Below are 23023 nucleotides of genomic sequence, written 5' to 3' on the forward strand. Positions count from 1 at the left end.
TTCTGCTGTTAGCTGCTTCTAGTGAATTTTTTACTTCAGTTATTGTATTTTGCATCTCTTCCTGTTTAAGTGTTATATCTTGTATCTCTTTGCTGAGGGTTTCCTGTGAGTTATCCATCTTTGCCTCCAGTTTATTTCCAATGTCGTGCATCATCCTCAGCATCAACAGTCTAACAAGTCTTTTTCCTGGAGGCTGAGAATCTGCTCATCGCTTAGCTGATTTTCTTGTTTTTTTTTCCTTTCTCCCTCATCTGAGTTATAGTCCTCTGTCTTTTCATTTGTATAGGTTTTTGGTGTGGTGACCTTTTTACAGATAATCGGGTTGTAGCCTCTCCTACTTCTGGTGTCTGCCCCCCTGTGGCTGAAGTCAGTGTAGGGGCTTGCTGTAGGCTTCCTGATGGGAGGGGCTGATGGCCGCCCACTGGTAGGCGGAGCTGATTCTAATCCCTCTGGTGGGTGGGGCTTAGTCTCTGGATGGGATTAGAGGCAGCTCTGTGCCTGAGGGGTCTTTAGGTAGCCTGTTTACTCAGGGGCGGGGCTATGATCCTACCTGGATTGTTGTTTGCCCTGGGGCTTCTCAGCAGCTGACTGAAGGGTGGGCCAGATTTTCCCAAAAAGGCCACCTCCAGAGAAAGGCATGCTGCTGAATATTCCCAAGAGCCTTGCCTTCAATGTTCTTCCCTCACAACAAGCCACATTCACCCCTGTTTTCCCAGGATGTCCTCCAAGAACTGCAGTCAGGTTTGACCCAGATTCCTATGGAGACCTCGCTGTGCCCTGGGACCCATTGCACGTGAAAATCTGTGTGTGCCTTTTAAGAATGGGGTCTCCGTTTCCCCCAGTCCTGTGGAGCCCCTGCACACAAGCCCCACTGGCCTTCAATGCCAGATTCTCCAGGGGCTCTTTCTCCCAGTGCCAGATCCCCCCATGTGAGAGTTTGATGTGGGGCTCAGACCTCTCACTCCTGTAGGTGAGTCTCTGTGGACCAGTTATTTTCCAGTCAGTGGAGCTTCCAATCCCGGAGGTATGGGGTTGTTCATATCATGAAATCGCCTGTCCTTCCTCTTGATGTGGCCTCCTCTTTGTCTTCTGGAATAGGATATCTTTTTTAAGGTTTCCAGTCCATTTGGGTGAATTTAGTTGTGAATTTTGTTGTTTTTAGGAGAGAAGTTGAGCTCCATTCCTTCTACTCCACCATGTTAATCCTGTCTTGAGCTGCTTTTAAATTAAACAAAGTTAGATGTGTGTGCATTTGTGTTGAGGTGAGTATGGGGATGGGATCAGAGAGTGGCTGGAGATTTTTCCATTTCTGGAGGTGTGGTTAGTTAGTAGCCTACATTATTTTTGATAGCAGAACATAACAATTATGAGTTACAGTTCTCTATACCTTGTGCTTTGCATGCTAGTATGGGAAAGTGTTACCAATTGTAACCCAGGTGTTCATTGACTTGCTGATTTCCAACTGGGTTAGAAGTAGGGTCTCAGACTTACAACCTACACATGTTCCCCAGTTATCTTCCAGATTCCCAGAGGAATATTTCACCTTAGCCTAAAAACCAGTGTGTCAGTTACTTTCCTGACTAGGTTCTTCTGTGTCCTCACTCTGCAGCTCCCATTTGTTTATATCCTCTGCCCTTATAATATCCTGGTGGGACCTCACTGCTTTTATAGACCATAATGATGAAGTGTAGTAGAATATCCACCCCAAAATATAGAAAAACGTAAAAAGTTATTTTCCTCCTCAACAAGATAAGGCTTTTGTCTACATCAAGGTTATTGTTTCTGGGTAGCAATGTTGTATTTGGTTTCTTGGCTTCTCCCTCTGACCTACTCTCCATGTAAGAGTGCTTAGTCCAGTCCAAAGACCCGGCCTGGATAGAACTCATTACATCCCCTTGAGCTTTCACTCTAGTGTCCCTCAGCCCCCCTCTCCCAACCAAAACCTTTTCTTTCCTCATGTTGTTGCAAAACAAAAGCTCTAGCATATGTGACTGGAAACCATTCTGCCATTTGGTGAAGGGTAGCAAAATAAGTCATCCCCAAATATGTCCCTTTAGCATACTGATTATTTTGAATTAAATATACTTAGGAAACATCTGATACAAGAAGGTCACTGGTCAATCTCTTTTGTCCTCGTGAAAGAAGGGGAGATAAATATCCTACGTGAAAGGAACGCTCCCTATACCAGGAAGATAAGCACCCTTACCACTGGAGATAGGTAATTTAGGACCTAGAAGGCTGTATAAATAAACATACTTACTTCTTCCTGATTTGCTCCCCTGAGCCCAAATCCCTTTGTCTGTTCAGTTCTTCACAAATATGTTATTTCTTTGTCTAAAAGGTATAAAAATCTTTCTTCTCTGCTCACTTCTAAAAGATTGTAGACAGAGGACCTCTTCCAGAAAGGGAGCTGTCATCATAGACAACTATGGTATGAACTAGGTTTGTAAACTGGAAGGAACCTAGCAAAGATTGTTAAAATTCCTATGTTCCAGGGTCTCTGCATGGCCCAGCAAACATTTGTTTATCAAACATCTGCTTTTCTATCTCATTGTGAAGTTCTAAAACACTACCACCAACATCTTCTTTTGTCTTTATATGAAGATGGTATTTAAGGTGGGGATTTTAGCTACCCCTTTGAAGTTCTAAAACACTACCACAAACATCTTCTTTTTCTTTATATGAAGATGGTATTTAAGGTGGGGATTTCGGCCATTTTGTAGAATTACTCAGTTTTCCTGGGTCTCTCCCATGTATACATGTTATTAACATTTTGCGTGATTTTCTCCCATTAATCCGTCTCACATCAATTTAATTCTTAGGCCAGCCAGAAGGACCTAGAAGAGTAGAGGAAAACATCCTCCTCCCTAACAGTTCTCTGAGTATATTCAGTGGTTTGGGAGGTAGTCCTTTTCTATAAAGCTAGAGGCAGGAAGTGTTATTAGTAATGTCCCTTTCAATTCCATCAGTAGAAAACATGGATGCTCTGAATCACTGATGGAGATACTGAGATAATTTCCACTTCCCAAGAGATTTCAAGACTGATGTCTTAAGCTGTTTTTAATGTATAGAGGAAAGACTGCACAGAAGTTGTGATTCTTGTCCACCTTGTACAATAACAAAAAAAAATTCTCTTAAATAAGAACTTTTAAAGGATTTCCCTGCAACTACCATTAAGAAAGAAAGAAAGAAAGAAAGAAAGACAGTCATAAAATGCAGGGGGGGGAAATCTATTTTTAATGTAATCAAATTTACATAGCCAAGGCAATCGAATAGGAGGAATAAGCAAGAATGTTTGCAGAGGTTAAGTAAAAACTAACAGAGTCAGACCCCAAATGGAATGGTTAAGGACCGAGAAAGGACCGAGAATAACTAGCTGTGTGGGAGTGGAAGAAAAGATTTTATAAGGCTGGGGCCTCAGTAAAAGTTCAGGACGAGAAGATTGGATCCAAAGTATTAAAACCTACTAAAAAATTAATACATTTGTGTGCACTAAACTGGAAATTAGAAAACTGAGATTTCATTGAAACTGTCTTCTGAATGGGAGAGAAGTAATATTTCCAAATTTAGAAAAAAAAATTTTAAGACTTTAAAAGGGGGATTGTAGGGACACATCATGAGAGTACTACTTACTTGAGAAAAGAAAACAAAGAAAAGCATGTGTTAAAGGGAACAGCTAAGAAATAGTTCCTGTTGATATAATTTTATAACAAACCCTACTGCTGATGAGGAAACAAAAAGAAACAAAATCTTGTGCGAGAAAATTCTGAAAAAGGCGATGGGAAGAAATGAGCAGAATTGCCTGCCATGCCACTTAGGGAAGAAAACAACTTTACATGTAACACAAGCAACAAGGAATGCTATGCAAAAATATTTTCTATGAATAAATATAACAAAAGGAAAACAAATACTGTTTGAATGCTAGCCAAAATGTAGTGCTGATGTGGGAAAAAAAAGGGGGGTGGTGGGGAGTGAATCTGAACTTCAGGGATCTGGCTGGCTAGGGCCGTGGAGGGTGGATAATATTCATGTTAGCTGAGCCCTGAGCAAAGTTCTAAGCCCTTGACCTACAGTAGGGAGGTACTTCCTCTTCCCTATCACAACTAACCAATGAGGCAGTGGTGAAGCGACCTGCCCAAAGTCACAGAGCTAGTAAGTGGCAAAGCTAGAACTCAGCCCAAGTTGTTCTCATTATAAAACCTGTGTTCTTTCCATTAAACTGGGATATATCTAGAAAGCACAAGTTCATCTTTGCATTATATTTAGTAGAAGGTGTAGTCCTCTTGAGCTTGACATGTCTAAGCTCCAAAATTACAATGCTATTAAGAACAAGAGGTGTGTTAGGAGTGCCTCAAATCTGTCAACCAAACATTGACAAGAAATTAATAAATTCTTATACACATAGGAGAAGAAACAAACTGAAAATGGGCATAAAGAAGGCAAACAGGAAGTTCCTGTCATGGCTCAGCGGTTAACAAACCTGACTAGTATCCAAGGGGGCGTGGGTTCAATCCCTGGCCTCAGTGGGCTGGGGATCTGGCGTTGCCATGAGCTGTGGTATAGGTCGAAGACACAGCACAGATCTGGCGATGCTGTGGCTGTGGCTGTGGCTGTGGCTGGCAGCTGTAGCTCTGATTGGACCCCTAGCCTGGGAACTTCCATATGCCACAGATGCGGCCCTAAAAAGACAAAAAAAAAAAGAAGGCAAAACATCCCATCCCCACATACACAATAGTTTAATAGATGATGGAGATGAAATGTTATTACTTGCTAAAACATACAGAAAGAAAAATTGGGTTTCAATATAGGACATTACAGAGAATATCATTATAAAGAAGAGTTCTGTATAACAAAATCATTTCTATTTCTCATAGGGTGGTTCAAGCTAATTCGATATGGTAATGAAGAATTGTCTGCAATAAATAATCCCATACAACAAATTTTTTTTCTATTCAAATTTATGTTAGTTATATTTTGTAAAGAAGGGATGTGTATTTTCATACTGCATTTTATGGAGCTGATGTATAGAGCAAATACACTCTTCCATTTACCTCCCACATTTCCGATAATCTCATAACTGGCTTCCTTGGCTCCATATTAGTTATATCCTTCTTACTGCTGCCAGAATGAACATGGTAAAACATGAGCCTGACAATGACAGTTCTTTTCTTTGAAGCTAATCAATGACACCCCATTGCTGCAGCTTGCCTTTCCAGACTCATCTTAGCTTCTCCCCCTAGCACTCTTTACATTAACTTTACTGAATTGCTCACTCATCCCAAAGGGAGGAAGGTGCACTGCCTTTGTGTATGTTCTTCTCCATGTCCAAAATGTCTTCTCCCAACTTTTTTAAAACTGACAATGCCATCTTTCCATTAGCTCAAATAACATATTCTTAGTGAAACTTACCAGAACCCATCAGGCAGAATTAGCCTTCATTTTTATACATTTTCCTGATTAATATTTCTGGTATCTGGATGTGTCCTATCATAATGGGCATTTATTATGATGGTGAGTCCCAGCCTCAATGAAAATTTGTTACTTGTTGGATGGTACATCTTAGAATTAAGGAACTATTTCTGTTATTCCCTAGTTTTTGTTACCATAGCACTGGCATTCATTCATTCAACAACTCTTTAAGTGGCTATTAAGTACTAGACACTATGCCAGAGGCTGGAATAGAATAGTGGAAAACATAGACATGGTCACTATCCTCAGTCCATTCTTGTTAGGTAGACAGACAAACAAAACACCTGGTAAGTCTCAAGTTAATCAACATATAAAGTAATGGCATTGTGTGATGTGTTACAAAGTAAATAAACAAGGCACTACAAAATGCATCTTTTTGGAATGTGCTTAGTGTTGTGGTTGAGTCAGGTGCAAGCCATTTTCTTCCTTTCTTGGGCATATCACTAAACTATATCTTAGTCTTCTTGCATCTAGGTGGGGCCATGTAACTAGTTCCTGCCAATGGAATGTGAGCAGAAGCCATGCATGTCACAGTGTAGCTAAGGCTGTTAAAAACAGGCAAAACTTTTCCATATTTTCTCCCTCCCCTTGTCATCTAGCCATAAGCAGAGGATCCAGTGGAGGATTCTGGGCACTAGGGATGGCAGATCACACCATGGGAGGAGTCGTGGTTCTTGAATGGCTTTGTAGAATATTCCCCACTCATCAGCTAATGGAGAATGAGAACTAAACCTTTATTCTGTGTAGTCACTGATACATTGGAATTCTTTGTTACAACAATTAGACTGCCTTGACTTATAGGGTGACTGTAGCCTCTGATGGACCAGGATTAATTTAAGAATTTGAGACAGTGATATGAACATTTCAAAAAAGCATTTATTTCCTCTTGGGAGCTGTCACAAAGAATCTTGATTCTATAATTCAGTAACTGCTCTGTAGGTAATTTAACTGTCCTCATCAATGTCCATTTCTCTATCAAGGAAGTGACATTAACAACCTGCCAAAGTGAAAGAACCCTGACCTCTCCCAGAGAAATGCTTATAGTTAGGTAAGCAAACTTTCTAAGTGTCTTTTGTCCTTCTGATATATAGTTAGCTAATTATTGCTATAGATGCTTCTTTTTTTTAATAGTGCTTTAATCATTCATATAACTGCTAAATGGTATCATATGTCAATTGAAAACTTGAAGCAAAACAAGATGAAAGATTCAACCTCTGTCTTGGTGTAATGACCTACTTGAACTCATACTGCTCCAATAGGAACTAGGATGTGTAGAAAGACATTCTACCTGCCAATTAATTAAGCTCATGGATTTTCAGTCATCTTGGTTCATGACACACAGGCTAATTTGGTCAAGCATTACCAATTATAGAGAAATATTTGCTGAGACTGGGGCAGAGAAAATGTGGTTGTCTCCAATTTGAGCCATACATGTTCTAGAAGTAAAGAACCCAGAATATTGCCTCTAGTCCACTTTGCCTAGGCTGAGTCATTTCTGCTGGATGAGAAATAAAGAATAATAATTTCGTTAAGTTACCTATTTCCCTACTTGGACATGTTAAAAGAAAAATAGGTGAGGTTAATGAATATTGTTTAATTCAACATTTGAGAATGTGGATGGGAGTGATGAGGGCTTAAAGTAAATAGGGAGGCCATGTGTACTATTCCTGCAAAAGAGGCCCAAACAGCATCAAAGCTTTCAAATTTCTAATATTTAGAAACTTCATTAACAACTCTCAAAATGGACATCTGTAAGGCTAATGAAAAATTAATGAATAGAGATGTGATTTTTTTATGCTTTACTCTTTGGGGGAACAAGGCACTGCCTGGAATGCTTTAAGAATATACCGAAAGAAAGGCAAGTAATATGGTCTGACTATAGCTGACAAGGAAATGACAGTACCTGGCAGCCAAGCTAGACAGGACATCCATGGCTCTATGTGGCAAAAGGAGGGAGCAGTGACAGATACTTCCAGACATTTGGCTACAGACACTTAGCAAAAGACACAATTTCTAATGGACTTGATATACAAAGAATTATAGGTCCTCTCCTGGTCATTCCAGACATCTAAATCATAGGCAGCTAACTGTGCTGAATAACAGCCTGAACGGTGAAATAAAAGATATTCATTTGAATCCTGGCTAAATCGGTTACTACTATGTGACCACGGATATATTACTAAATCTACCTGATCTTCACTTTCCTTATCTATGAAATGAGGATGAAAACACCTATTGGTGAGTATTAAATGACATAATATACAAATAGCTTTGCTTAGCACAGTGACTAGCACATTTCAAGAGTTTCCTAAATTAAAAAGAAAGTTTAAAAAATTAAAGAGTTCAATAAATGGCAGGTATTAATAATACTGCCTTCCAGAATGAACTTCCTCCACTCCCCCCTCAATGCTCCACCCCATTCTCAATATGCATGGATATCTGCTTGAGTAATTTAGTAAACAGGCTAAGTAGGAGTATTGTGAAGCATATCCACGAAGTTAAGTTATAGCAATATCATTACTTCAATTATTTTAAATCAATGCTGGAAAGAGAAACAGACCCATTAGTAATTATGATACAATAATATTTTGTTGATAAGTAAATTGCTTTCTTTCATGAAAGGTAAACCTGTCATCTTTGGTTTGAAAAGAAAAACACAGATATGATTAAGAACATCAGAGAATAAATGGAATTATTTAAATTAGATTCCATAACTCCATATTTCATAATTATGAGAAGCTTCTTATTCAAAATTATGTTTAATGGTATGATTGTGGAATTCCTTATTAGGATAAAATACTAATAAAAAAAATCCATTTTTCATCAGTTCCATGGTGCTTATCACAGTAAATAATCTCAATGGCATTACTTCATTAATACTAATTGAAAGGGGGACAAAATTTTATAGTTTAGGCTTTAATTATGTGGGAGAGTTTAAAAATAACAGCTGTAAAAAACAAACTGCTCTTCTGTTGGTCACTGCTGTATGAAATAGTTTGATACTTTCTCATAAGAATTCTGTATAAGTTATATTAAACATTGCTTGTGCAACACTTCAAATTCTCTGTTTTCATCTCCCACTCAGTCATACCTGGGCAACCTAGTTGGCCTCGGCCAGCTTCAAGGCCAAGGGCCACTGGCTGCCCCTTGTCTCTGGCCAGCCACAAATGACTCTCACTTCTGGGCACAGGACTGCTCTGATTCCTTGCCCAGGGATGCTCCAAGAAGGCATTTGGCATTCAAGCAGGGGCAACCTGCAAGCAGGGTGGAGAAAGTGCACACTCTGTAAGACAACCTTTCACGCTTTTCATTTTCTTTTACATGGATGATTTTGGGATGCATTTCTTGAGGCAACTTAGATGGCCTTACATGATAGAACACTCATAGTGGTGGGCCACCAGATAATGTATCCTTGAATTGGTTCTCATTTTTTTCCTTGTTTCATGCCCTCTGTCTTTCATTCCTGGTTTATCCCATAAGCCAACTCTGAATGCTCACGAGTGGGCTCCTATGGCTCTGTGTGGAAGGTTTCTCGTACTCAGTGAAAAAGAATCCATGATCCATTACCCCACTGAGTGTTTTCCATCCATGATTTAGGGGTTTCAGGTTGCCATCTGAGGGATTTCTTCCTCAATGACATCCATCTATTCATGAAAATCTTAATATAAACTTGATATCTGACAAACCCTAGCAGGTTTAGCATAACAAAAATCCCAGTAGGATATGTTCTTTTGAAAAAAGTGCCTTTTCCAAATTGGGGTCTTCTACAAGCGGGGGGGGGGGGGATATTTTGCTATTGAACTTAGATCGTATTTACTACTCTGAAGTTTCTTCCAACTTCTATTCCAGAAAACTTCAGAAGGATTAGAGGGTTACCAAATGAACTTTAGTATAAAGCTATGTGTGTATGTCTAGTGATGTTTTTAAAAATCTAATTTTGAGTGAGTTATACTATTAATCTGATTTACTCCTTAGAAAAACTGAAAATTTAGAGCAACTATTTTACACATGGTATCTTTTTAAAAAGTTATTTAAAAAAAGTTGTTAAAGTATAGATGATTTCCAATATTGTGTTAGTTTCAGATTACATATTTTGTATCTTTTAACACATCAACATCCCCTAAAGCTCAGAGAAAAAGAATCATGAAATTCAATCAAGCTTAAGTTTACATCAAATCACATTCTCTTTGTCCACTTCAACCTACATCGCTTGGATCAAATAGAGCCTATAGTGCTATACAAATTTTAGACATTCCCCATAAATTATCTATATTGCAAATTTAAAATATTGGGAAAATTTGCAGTGCAGATGAATGATGTAGAAATCCTTGAGTGAATTTTTCTTGTCCCTTAAAATCTGGGAAAAGCTGATCCAAATGTTTTCTCATATTTTTTCATTTCACTAACAATTTTAATATAAGTTCCTTGTGGGGAGGCAGTAGTCTCTTTCTGCACAATTCAAGACATGTTTACTCCTTTTTTTTTGTTTTCTGATGGCCATGTCTACACTGTAAGAGACATAAGATCCCGGGTATTTGAAATTAAAGAACAGCAGCAAAGGGCCAGATGCTATAGTTATAAAAGTTGCAAAAGTATCATAAACACCAGGTGTGCCATATAAATGCACAGGTTTTTTTTTATCCTGCCACACTATTATCATATGGTTCCAACATCTGTTCATTTCTGTCCAGGCTTCCCACAGACAATATTTATTAAAATCAAATACACACTAGCTCTCACTTGTGTGCCTTGAGTGAAGTGCCACAGTGGCCTTATTATGAAGTGTAAGTGAGCCGGTAAAAATTGATTTCTATCAGTAAACTTACAGTTATCCTTACAAGCCAATATAATATTATCTGCCTTTGGTGTGCCTTCTACTTGCTAATTACTCCATGGTTTCTAAGAGAGTAGGGCCAGTACAAAAATTTTACACTAATTTCAAATAATTAGAGGATGCAAGGAGAGGCCAGTTGAGCTTTGTGAAGAATCTATAGTAAAGAATATTACTTAAAGAAGTGCTGTTTTCTTATTTTCAACTAGAGGAAACACTAGAAATATGAATAAATATAAACAAGTAAATACTTTCATGAAAGTATTAAAAGGCCTCAGGGGCCTACATTATAAAGTGATATATTAGAAGCAGCCAACCTGGTATAGAAGAAGCAACAGTGATCTCAAAATAAGTCTTATGTTCTGGTTTTTAATCTTTCCACACCATTCTTCAGGTCTTAGTTTTCTCATCTGGGAAATGAGGCTAGAAAATGTATACTATGTTCCCTTATGGTTTTGACAATTTATGACTCTAATGATTAAAAAAAACTTTTCAATGATAAAAATTTCTCCAAGAAAAAAAAAGGAGTTCCCATTGTGGCTCAGCGGAAATAAATCTGACTAGCATCCATGAGGACGCAGGTTCAATCCCTGGCCTTGCTCAGTGGGTTAAGGATCCAGCATTGCCATGAGCTATAGTGTAGGTCACAGATGTGGCTCAGATCCCAAGTTGCTGTGGCTGTGGGGTAGGCCAGTAGCTGTAGCTCTGATTCGACTCCTAGCCTGGGAATTTCCATATGCTGCAGGTGTGGCCCTAAAAAGACAAAAAGAAAAAAAAAGTTCTTTGCTGTAGGCCTATGATTTGATACACTCTTCTGTTTTTTGATTATGGACTACATGTTTCTCCCCCTAAATTCATGATGATACCCCACCCCCCAATAAGATGCTATTAGGAGGTGGGGCCTTAGGAAGTAATTAGGTCATGAGGGTGGAGCCCTCTTTCTTTTTGCAATACAAGGACACAACAGGAAGTTGGGAACAGTCTGCCACATTGAAAAGGGCCTTGACCCAGAACCTGACCATGCTGGCACCCTGATCTCAGATTTCCAGTCTACAGAGCTATAAAAAATAAATGGTTGTTGTTATAAATCAGTTTGTGGTACTTTGTTATAATAGCCTGAACGAAGACAATTATTTTTCTCTATCTTAATAGGAAATACCCACCTTGTACCAGAGTTAACATAAACCCCAAGAAAGCAGATTAAAATTTAATAATGTTTTGACTGAATTTAAAAAAATGACAGAAAAGTTTAAAGAGAAATGATGGATTAGCAAGCAAATGTTGGAAGAATTGACTAGCTACTGGAATAGGAATATCAGAACCTCTGTCTACCTGTATCATACACAAAAAGTCATTTCCAGATGGATTAAAGACTCTAAACCATACATATATGGACACTGTGAAGTACTGCCCAGATGTCTCTTCAGTAAAAGACTTACTGTCCCATCTGCTGAGAGTACTGCCAGGAGATAGTCTTCAGAGACTGGTCTCTTCAGTAACTGCTTCAGCTGCAAAGAGCTGCCTCATGCAGAGTCACACCCCTTTCCAAGGCAGTACACATCCAATGACTGAAGAAAAGTCAGGAACATATAGGCCTGGCCATCTTAGCCCAGTGCAAAAAGTTTTTGAAATGCCATTAGAATCCCAGGGTTTCCCTTGAGGTGGATTGAGGCTGTCACTGGCTAAGCATGGCAGCCAACTTCTTCCTCTTAACACTTCTGCTTCCTTAACCTCCATTTTCACAGGTGTTGGTACATACCATAATAAACATCCAAGAGACTAAACTCTGTTTCAGATTCTGTATACTGAGGACCTAAACTTGCAATAATATATTGTAAGAAAATGTAAAACAATATCTATCTTGAAAATAGTTTCAAATGTGGGAAAGTCTTTCTTAAATAGAGCATAAAACTTAGAAGCCATAAAGGAAGAAATGGAGAGATATGATTACATGAAAATTAAAATTTTCTTTATATATTATGAAAAGTATACTAAATAAAATTAAAAGATAAGATAGGGATTGGATATGGCAAAAAAAAATATATATATATATATATATTTTGTCTTTTGTCTTTTTAGGGCCGCACCTGCGGCATATGGAGGTTCCCAGGCTAGGGGTCTAATTGGAACTGTAGCTGCCAGCCTACGCCAGAGCCACAGCAACGCCAGGTCTGAGCCATGTCTGTGACCTACACCACAGCTCTTGGCAATGCTGGATCCTTAACCCACTGAGCAGTGAGGCCAGGGATCAAACCTGCAACCTCATGGTTCCTAGTTGGATTTATTTCAAAAGATCAGAACTCCAGATATGGTGAAAAATATTTCTAACATACATGATAGACAAAGAGTTCATATCATAATACATAGAGAACTCCTACAAATCATTAAGAAGGCACCCCCCCCATGGCTAATGTACATAAAGAATTTCAAGGAATATAAATGTAACCAATAAAATAGGAAAAGATGTTCTTAGCCTTATTTGAAATCAAATAAGCTTGACTTGAAATCAACGAAATGCAAATAAAAACAATAAGCTAACTTGTAAAATGAAAAACATTGATAATATACACAAAAATGGGCACTTGATATTTGTGGAAATATAAAAGTTTTTAAAGGATACTTGGACAACAACCCATCTTAAATACGCATACCTTTCAATCTAGCAATTCTCCTTTTAGGAATAGATGTTATAGAAATAGTAGCACATGCATGCAAAAATACATGTACAAGAAGTTTTCAGAAAGAATTATTTTTATAAAATAAAGGAATTTGAAGCAAACACCTCCAAAAGGAGAGTATGTTTAAAAACATTATTGTGCATTAATTCTATGAAATGCTATACAGATGCTAAAAAAGAATAGGGTTCATCCATATGTACTGGCATAGAAAGATATTTGTGATATATTGCTAACAGAAAGAGAAGTTACAGAAAATGCAAAATACATTTATATATGTATATATATATACACATTTTATAAATGCATAGGAAAAGTCCTAGAAAAAGGTGTACACTAAGACTGGGGAGTTGGGAGTGGTGCTGGAAAGAGAACATTTACTCTAGGTACATTTGAATTATTCAATACTTTTACATGGAGCTTGCATTACTTTTATAATGAAAGCATTTTAAAGATAAAGAATAAAAAAAAACTTCCAAGTTTTTGGACAAAAAAGGAAACTATATTTTAAAAAAAGTCAACTTATGGAATAGGAGAAAATACTTGCAAATGATGCAACTGACAAGGACTTAATCTCCAAAATATACAAACAACTCATATGACTAAACAACAACAAAAAAAACCAAACAATCCAATTGAAAAATGGGCAGAATCATGGACTTGGAGAATAGACTTGTGGTTGCCAAGGGGAAGGGGGAGGGAGTGGGATGGATTGGGAGCTTGGGGTTAATAGATGCAGACTATTGCCTTTGGAATGGATTAGCAATGAGATCCTGCTGTGTAGCATTGGGAACTATGTCTAGTCACTTATGATGGAGCATGATAATGTGAGAAAAAAAGAATGTATACATGTATGTGTAACTGGGTCTCCATGCTATACAGTAGAAAAAAAGAATGTATTGGGGAAATAAAAAAAATTAAAATAAAAAAAAAGACCTGAATCGACATTTCTCCAAAGGAGACATATGGATGGCCAGTAGGCACAAGATGCTCAATATCACTAATTATTAGAGAATTGCAAATCAAAACTGCAATGAGGTACCACCTCACACAAGTCAGAATGGCCATCATTAATAAGCCTACAAATAACAAATGCTGAAGAGGGTGTGGTGAAAAGGGAACCCTCCTATGCAGTTGGTGCGAATCTAAATTGGTACAACCACTATGGAAAATAGTGTGGAGGTTCCTTAGAAAACTAAAAATAGGACTACCATATGATCCACCAACCCCATTCCTGGGTATATATCTGGACAAAACTATAATTTAAAAAGATACATATACCTCTATGTCCATTGCAGCATTATTCACAATAGCCAAAACATGGAAACAACCAAAATGTCCATCAACAGATAAATGGATTAAGAAGATGTGGTACATATACACAATGGAATACCACTCAGCCATAAAAGAGAAAGACAAATACCACATGATATCACTTATATGTGGAATCTAGAGTTATGGTACAAATGAACATACCTACACAACAGAAATAGATTTGCAGACATAGAGAACAGACTTGTGATTACCAAGGAAGAGGGGGAAGGAATTGGGATTCACTGGGAGTTTGGGGTTAGTAGACGCAAACTATTACAGATAGAATAGATAAGAAATGAAGTCCTACTGTATAGCACAGGGAACTATATCCAATCTCTTAGTCCATGATGGAAGATAATATAATAAAAGGGAATGTGTGTGTGTGTGTATGTGTATATATGTGTGGGTGTATGACTGGGTCACTTTGATGTACAGCAGAAATTAGGACATTGTAAATCTACTTTTTAAATTTTTTTTTATTTCTCAAATGAATTTATCACATCTGCAGTTGTATAATGATCATCACAATCCAACTTCACAGGATTTCCATCCCACAACCCAAGCACATCCCCTCAAACTGTCTCCTCCAGAGACAAAACGTTTTTCAATGTCTGTGAGTCAGCATCTGTTCTGCAAAGAAGTTCAGTCTGTCCTTTTTTCACATTCCACATGTCAGTGAAAGCATTTGATGTTGGTGTCTCATTGTCTGACTGACTTCACTTAGCACCTAGTTTCTAGGTCCATCCATGTTGCTAAAAATGCTGGTATTTCGTTCATTTTAATGGCTGAGTCATTTTCCCTTGTGTATATGTGCCACCTCTTCTTGATCCACTCCTCTGTCAATGGACATTTAGGTTGTTTCCATGTCTTGGCTATTGCAAAGAGTGCTGCAATGAACATCAGAGTACATGTGTCTTTGCGAGTCATGGTTTCTCTGGATAGATGCCCAGGAGTGGGATTGCTGGATCAAATGGTAGTTCTATTTTTAGTTTTCCGAGGACACTCCATACTGTTTTCCACAGTGGTTGCACCCATTTACAATCACACCAACAGTGTCCTAGGGTTCCTTTTTCTCCACACCCTCTCCAACACTTATTGTTTGTAGACTTTTTGATGATGGCCATTCTGGCTGGTGTGAGGTGGTACCACAAAGTGGTTTTGATTTGCATATCTCTAATAATGAGTGATGTTGAACATCTTTTCATGAGTTTTTTGCCCATCTGCATGTCTTTGGAGAACTGTCTGTTTAGATCTTCTGCCCATTTTTGGATGAGGTTGTTTGTTTTTCTGGTATTGAGCTTCAGAAGGTGTTTATAAATTGTGGAGATTAATCCCTTGTCAGTTGATTCACTTGCAAAGATTTTCTCCCATTCTGTGGGTTGTCTTTTCGTTTTGTTGAGGGTTTCCCTTGCTGTGCAGAAACTTTGAAGTTCGGTTAGGCCCCATGTGTTTATTTTTGTTCTTATTGTCAATTCTCTAAGAGGTGGATCTGAGAAGATGTTGCTGTGGTTTATGTCAGAGAGTGCTTGGCCTATGTTTTCCTCTAAGAGCTTTATAGTGTCTGGTCTTATATCTAGGTCTTTCATCCCTTTGGAGGTTATTTTTGTGTATGGTGTTAGGGAGTGTTCTAATTTCATTCTTTTCCATGTGGCTGTCCAGTTTTCCCAGCACCACTTATTGAAGGGGCTGTCCTTTCTCCATTGTATGTTCTTGCCTCCTTTGTCATAGATTAGTTGGCTGTAGGTGTGTGGGTTGAATTCTGGGCTTTCTATCCTGTTCCACTGATCTATATGTCTGCCTTTGTGCCAGTACCATACGGTTTTGAGGATTGTTGCTTTGTAGTATAGTCTGAAGTCTGGGAGCCTGATTCCTCCAGCTCCATTTTTCTTTTTCAGCAGGATGTCGTTGGCTATTCTGGGTTTTTTGTGCTTCCAAACAAACCTTAAAATATTTTGTTCGAGTTCTGTGAAAAACGTCCTTGGTAATTTGATAGGGATTGCATTGAATCTGTAGATTGCCCAGGGTAGTATAGTCATTTTGCTAATAGTGACTCTTCCAGTCCAAGAGCATGGTATGTCTTTCCATCTATTTGTGTCATCTTTGATTTCTTTCATCAGTGTCTTATACTTTCCAGAGCACAGGGCTTTTGTCTCTTTAGGTAGGTTTACTCCTAGGTATTTTATTCTTTTGGATGCAATGGTAAACGGGATTGCTTTCCTAATTTCTCTTTCTGATCTTTCATTGGTAGTGTATAGAAATGCCATTGATTTCTGTGTATTAATTTTGTATCCTGCGACTTGGCCAAGTTCATGGATGAGCTCTAACAGTTTTCTGGTAGGGTCTTTAGGATTCTCTAGGTATAGGATCATGTCATCTGCAAATAGTGATAGTTTTACTTCTTCCTTTCCGATTCGGATTCCTTTGATCTCTTTTACTTCTCTGATTGCTGTGGCTAAGACTTCCAAAACTGTGTTGAAGAATAGTGGCGAGAGCAGACATCCTTGTCTTGTTCCTGATCTTGGCAGGAATTCTTTCAGCTTTTCACCATTGAGAATGATGTTTGCTGTGGGCTTGTCATATATGGCCTTTATCATGTTGAGGTAGGTTCCTGCTATGCCCACTTGCGGAAGGGTTTTGATCAGAAATGGGTGTTGGATTTTGTCAAAGGCTTTTCCCGTGTCTATTGAGAGGATCATATGGTTTGTATTCTTCAGTTTGTTAATGTGGTATATCCCACTGATCGATTTGCAGATATTGAAGAACCCTAGTAGCCCTGGGATAAATCCCACTTGGTCATGACGTACAATCCTTTTAATGTATTGTTGGATGTGGCTTGCTAGTGTTTTGTGGAGGATTTTTGCATCGATATTCATCAGTGAAATTGGCCTGTAGCTTTCCTTTTTTGTGGTGTCTTTGTCTGGTTTGGGTATCAGGGTGATGGTGGCCTCATAGAATGAGTTTGGGAGTATCCCTTCCTCTGCAATTGTTTGGAATCGTTTCAGAAGGAGAGGTGTTAGCTCTTCTCTAAATGTTTGATAGAATTTGCCTGTGGAGCCATCTGATCCTGGACTTTTGTTTGTTGGAAGTTTTTTAATCACAGTTTTAATTTCGGTACTTGTGATTGGTCCATTCATCTTTTCTCTTTCATCTTGGTTTAGTCTTGGAAGATTGTACTTTTCTCAGAAGCTGTCCATTTCTTCTAGGTTTTCCATTTTATTGGCGTATGGTTGCATATAGTAGTCTCTTATGATCCTTTGTATTTCTGTGATGTCCGTTGTTACTTCTCCTTCATTTCTAATTTTATTGATTTGAGTCTTCTCTCTTTTTTGCTTGGTAAGTCTGGCTAAGGGTTTATCAATTTTGTTGATCTTTTCAAAGAACCAGCTTTTCGTTTCATTGATCTTTTCTGTGGTTTCCTTCACTTCTATTTCATTGATTTCTGCTCTGATCTTTATGATTTCTTTCCTTCTACTAACGTTAGGCCTTTTTGTTCCCTCTTGAGCTGCTACGGATGTAAAGTTAGCTTGTTTATTGAGCTTTTTCTTGTTCCCTGAGGTGGGCTTGTATTGCTATAAACTTTCCTCTTAGAACGGCTTTTGTTGCATCCCGTAGGTTTTGGAGTGTCGTTTTCTTCCTTGTCATTTGCTTCTAGGTATTTTTTAAATTTCCTCTTTGATTTCTTCAGTGATCCGTTGGTTGTTTAGTAGCATGTTGTTTAGGCTCCACGTGTTTGTGTTTTTTGCAGTTTTGTTCTTGTTGTTGATTTCCAGTCGTATAGCATTGTGGTCGGAAAAGATGCTTGAAATGATTTCAATTTTCTTAAAGTTACCCAGGTTGGATTTGTAGCCCAGGATGTGATCAATCTTAGAGAATGTTCCATGTGCACTTGAGAAGAATGTGTATTCTGTTGCTTTTGGATGGAATGTCCTATACGTATCTATTAAGTCCATCTGGTCTAATGCTTCATTCGGGGCCTGTGTTTCCTTATTGATTTTCTGTCTGGATGATCTGTCCATTGCTGTAAGTGGGGTGTTAAAGTCCCCCACTATGATGGTGTTGTTGTTGCTTTGTCCTTTTAAGGTTGTTAGCAGTTGCCTTATATATTGTGGTGAACCGAGGTTGGGTGCATAGATATTTAAAATTGTTACATCTTCTTCTTGGATTGATCCTTTGATCATTATGTAGTGACCTTTTTTGTCCCTTAAAATATTCTTCATTTTAAAGTCTATTTTGTCTGATATGAGTATTGCTACTCCAGCTTTCTTTGGATCCCCGTTTGCATGAAATATTTTCATCCATCCTCTCACTGTCAAATGTATGTGTCCCTAGAAGTGAAGTGGGTCTCCTGAAGACAGCATACATATGGGTGTTGTTTTTGTATCCATTCAGCCAGTCTATGTCTTTTGGTTGGGGCGCTTAGTCCATTAACACTTAAGGTAATTATTGATATGTATGTTCTTATTGCCATTATATTAATTGCTTTGGATTTGTTTTTGTTGCTCTTTTTTTTTCCTTCTCTTGTTCTTGTCTGCCTAGAGAAGTTCCTTTAGTATTTGTTATAAGGCTGGTTTAGTGTTGTTGAATTCTCTCAGCTTTTGCTTATCTGTGAAGGTTTTGCTTTCTCCTTCAACTGTGAATGAGAGCCTTGCTGGGTAGACTAGTCTTGGTTGGAGGTTTTTTCCTTTCATCACGTTAAGCGTATCATGCCACTCTGTTCTGGCCTGCAGAGTTTCAGCTGAACAATCTGCCAATAACCTTAGTGGGGTTCCCTTATATGTTATTTGTTTCTTTTCCCTAGCTGCTTTCAAGATGTTCTCTTTGTCTTTAATTTTGGTCAGTTGGATTAATATGTGTCTCGGGGTGTTCCTCCTTGGGTTTATTTTCTATGGTACTCGTTGTGCTTGCTGGATTTCAGTGAGTGATTCCTTCCCCGTGTTAGGGAAGTGTTCGGCTATTATCTCTTGGAATATGGTTTCTGTTCCCTTCTCTCTCTCTTCTCCTTCTGGCACCCCTATAATACGGATGTTGGTGCATTTAATGTTGTCCCAGAGTTCTCTGAGACTCTCTTCATTTGTTCTCAATCTTTTTTCTCTTTTCTGTTCTGCATCCGTAATTTCCACTAATCTGTCCTCTATTTTACTTATTTGTTTTTCTGCTTCCTTTTTTCTGCTGTTAGCTGCTTCTAGTGAATTTTTTATTTTGGTTGTTGAATTTTGCATCTCTTCTTTTTTAAGTTTTTTTTTTGAAATTTTATTTATTTTTTTTACAGAATAAAATACATATATTTAAACGCAATTACATTCACCCAGATTATTATATCTTGGATCTTAAGAAACAGATTAAGTGACTCCCTCTGGAGAAGTGGAATGGAAAATATGCTGAGACAAATAGGAAATGTATTCTATAATTTATCCCATTTTGTATGGCTTTCATCTTTACTATTCAGTATTACCTAGTACATTTCAATTTTCCTTTAAAAATTAGCATTATATTAACATCGTGTATGTTAATCAACTCAAATTTATAAAGAAGAAAGCCTTATATAGCATTAAATATTTTATATAGCATAATAAAAAGAATAACTTAACTGTTAAGAATAACAAAAATAATATACCCTCTGAAAATAAGTAACATATAAAATGCATAATTTGGTTATAAAACAGTGTAAGTATTAAATATGTCCTGAAAATTTGTTACATCTTATTGATTCTTCAATATAGGCATTACACCATCCTAGGTGATGTGATAAACAAGACATTATATACCTTACATTGTACCATGGAGAGAAATGGTTATTAATAATACAATTGTAGAACTGTATTATTTAATTGTACAGTGGCATTATTTAATTATAATTATCATACATTCTTTGCTGGAGAGGAAATCAGAATCAGATCTAAGAAGACTTCAGCATTCCAAGAATGATGTCAAATGACCCCATTCATGGTGGATTATGCACTTACTTACTATGAGATATATTTCTCCTCCAGAGATTCCTTGTTTGTGTATCAATGGTAGATTTTTGGTTTGCAGTTATTCCGAAGTTTTGATATGAGAGTCTATATGTATATGAGATTGTTTTAAGTTGTTCTCTTAATTGCAAGTGCATCTCCAGTGTCCTGCATTTGTACCCTCCTCTTCTCATGATTCCAGATTTGGGTGGTATAATTGTGCTTGGATGATTTCGTATATTTACTGTATATATACACCTTTACCGGTGAGCCCTGTCATTTGTGGAAGTTTTGTTTCCTGTTGCTGTCTAGTCTTTTCTGCCTAGAGAAGTTCCTTTAGTATTTGTTGTAAGCTTGGCTTAGTGTTGCTGGATTCTCTCAGCTTTTGCTTATCTGTGAAGGTTTTGATTTCTCCTTCAACTGTGAATGAGAGCCTTGCTGGGTAGACTAGTCTTGGTTGGAGGTTTTTTCCCTTTCATCGAGTTAAGTATATCATGCCACTCCCTTCTGGCCTGCAGAGTTTCTGCTGAAAAATCTGCCGATAACCTTATCAGGGTTCCCTTGTATGTTACTTGTTTCTTTTCCCTAGCTGCTTTCAAGATGTTCTCTTTGTCTTTAATTTTGGTCAGTTGGATTAATATGTGTCTCGGGGTGTTCCTCCTTGGGTTTATTTTCTACGGTACTCGTTGTGCTTGCTGGATTTCAGTGAGTGATTCCTTCCCCGTGTTGGGGAAGTGTTCGGCTATTATCTCTTGGAATATGGTTTCTGTTCCCTTCTCTCTCTCTCGTCCTTCTGGCACCCCTATAACATGGATGTTGGTGCATTTAATGTTGTCCCAGAGTTCTCTGAGACTCTCTTCATTTGTTTTCAATCTTTTTTCTCTTTTCTGTTCTGCATCTGTGATTTCCACTAATCTGTCCTCCACCTTATTCATTCATTCTTCTTCCTCCTGTATTCTGCTATTAGCTGCTTCTAGTGAATTTTTTACTTCAGTTATTGTATTTTGCATCTCTTCCTGTTTAAGTGTTATATCTTGTATCTCTTTGCTGAGGGTTTCCTGTGAGTTTTCCATCTTTGCCTCCAGCTTATTTCCAATGTTTTGCATCCTCTTCAGCATCAACAGTCTAAACTGTTTTCCCTGGAGGCTGAGAATCTGCTCATCGCTTAGCTGATTTTCTGTTTTTTTTTTTTTCCTTTCTCCCTCATCTGAGTTATAGTCCTCTGTCTTTTCATTTGTATAGGTTTTTGGTGTGTTAACCTTTTTACAGATAGTAGAGTTGTAGCCTCTCTTACTTCTTGTGTCTGCCCCCCTTGTAGCTGAAGTTGGTATGTGGGCTTGCTGTAGGCTTCCTGATGGGAGGGGCTGATGCCTGCCCACTGGTCTGTGGAGCTGATTCTAATCCCTCTGGTGGGTGGGGCTTAGTCTCTGCATGGGATTAGAGGCATGTATTTGTTTTCTTATATCATGGTGGAAGTTGATTAAGTAGTCTATGTAAGGATGTTGCTTCTGTATCTGGTGTTTGTCTTGAACAAAGCAGTGCCTACAGCACAATGCTTTTGCCCAGCTGATATGCTTCTTTATGACAGGATGTAAACCCAGTTGATTCCTGATGGACACAGTATTCTTATTTTCTGGCTGCTCCACCCCAGGTGCTCTCTCACGTGGTCATCTTTGCATCCCAAGTGTTCTTGAAGGTCTCTGGGTTGAACTTTTGCTGGCCGCCTCCTCTGGCAATCTGGAAGCCAGTGTCCTAGGACTGGCATGCCCAAGCCCTGGGCTGTCCTTTGTTCAGCACAGTCTTTCTGGAAGACCTGTGACAGACCTTGTATTCTCTTTTTCCCAAAGCAGATAGGAGGGGTGGAGCATGCTTCCCTCCTCAAGAACTCTTCCTCTGCCTCGTAATGGCCATCATGGTTGCTGCTGGCTCTTCCTCCTCGCTGAGTTTCAGGCGCTGCTCTCGAATCTACTTTTGTTTTAAGAATAAAATATACTAGTTGAACAAACAATGCTGTTCATTTATTTGTACTGCTTTATTACCACTTTACTACAACTATTGCCATGACTATTACTACTGCTGCTAGAGACAGTGACTTGGAATTTCTTTTAATCCAAACATTCCATAATATATTATATAGAATTCCATTTTTCTGAAAACCATCTAATTTACATTATTTAATCACACTTCATCCTGACCCATTTTCCCACAAATATCTTAAAAAATGAGTAAGTGAAATGGGCTCCTGAATCTTGTAGAAAATAATTCATTCTAAAATATCTGGATTCAAGTCCACAGGACTCACTATTCCTGCAAGAAGCTATCATAAAGGAGCAAAATTTGCCACCCTGAAATGTTTCTCTTTTGCATGAGGATTAATTTAGGTTCATTATTTTTAAGAAACAGAAGACTCAGGAAGTTTTTCTTGTTACTTCCCCCTTAACTGCCTATAAGAATTTATTTATTTATTTATTTGCTTTTTAGGGCTGCACATGCAGCACATGGAAGTTCTCAGGCTAGGAGTCAAATCAGAACTACAGCTGCCTGCCTACAACACAGCAACACCAGATCTGAGCTGCATCTGTGACTTACACCACTGCTCACAGTAGTACTGGATCCTTAACCCACTGAGCAAGGTCAGGGATCAAACCCATGTCCTCATAGATATAGTCAGGTTTGTTACCGCTGAGCCACAACAGCAACTCCAAAAATTTAGATAAAAGGTCTGTTCTATATCACCAGAGTTTTCTTTCAAGAATATGGGCTGGGCATGGGGAGGAAAACTT

This window comes from Phacochoerus africanus, chromosome X, assembly GCF_016906955.1.
Source record: "Phacochoerus africanus isolate WHEZ1 chromosome X, ROS_Pafr_v1, whole genome shotgun sequence".
In the NCBI taxonomy this organism is placed as follows: Eukaryota; Metazoa; Chordata; class Mammalia; order Artiodactyla; family Suidae; genus Phacochoerus; species Phacochoerus africanus.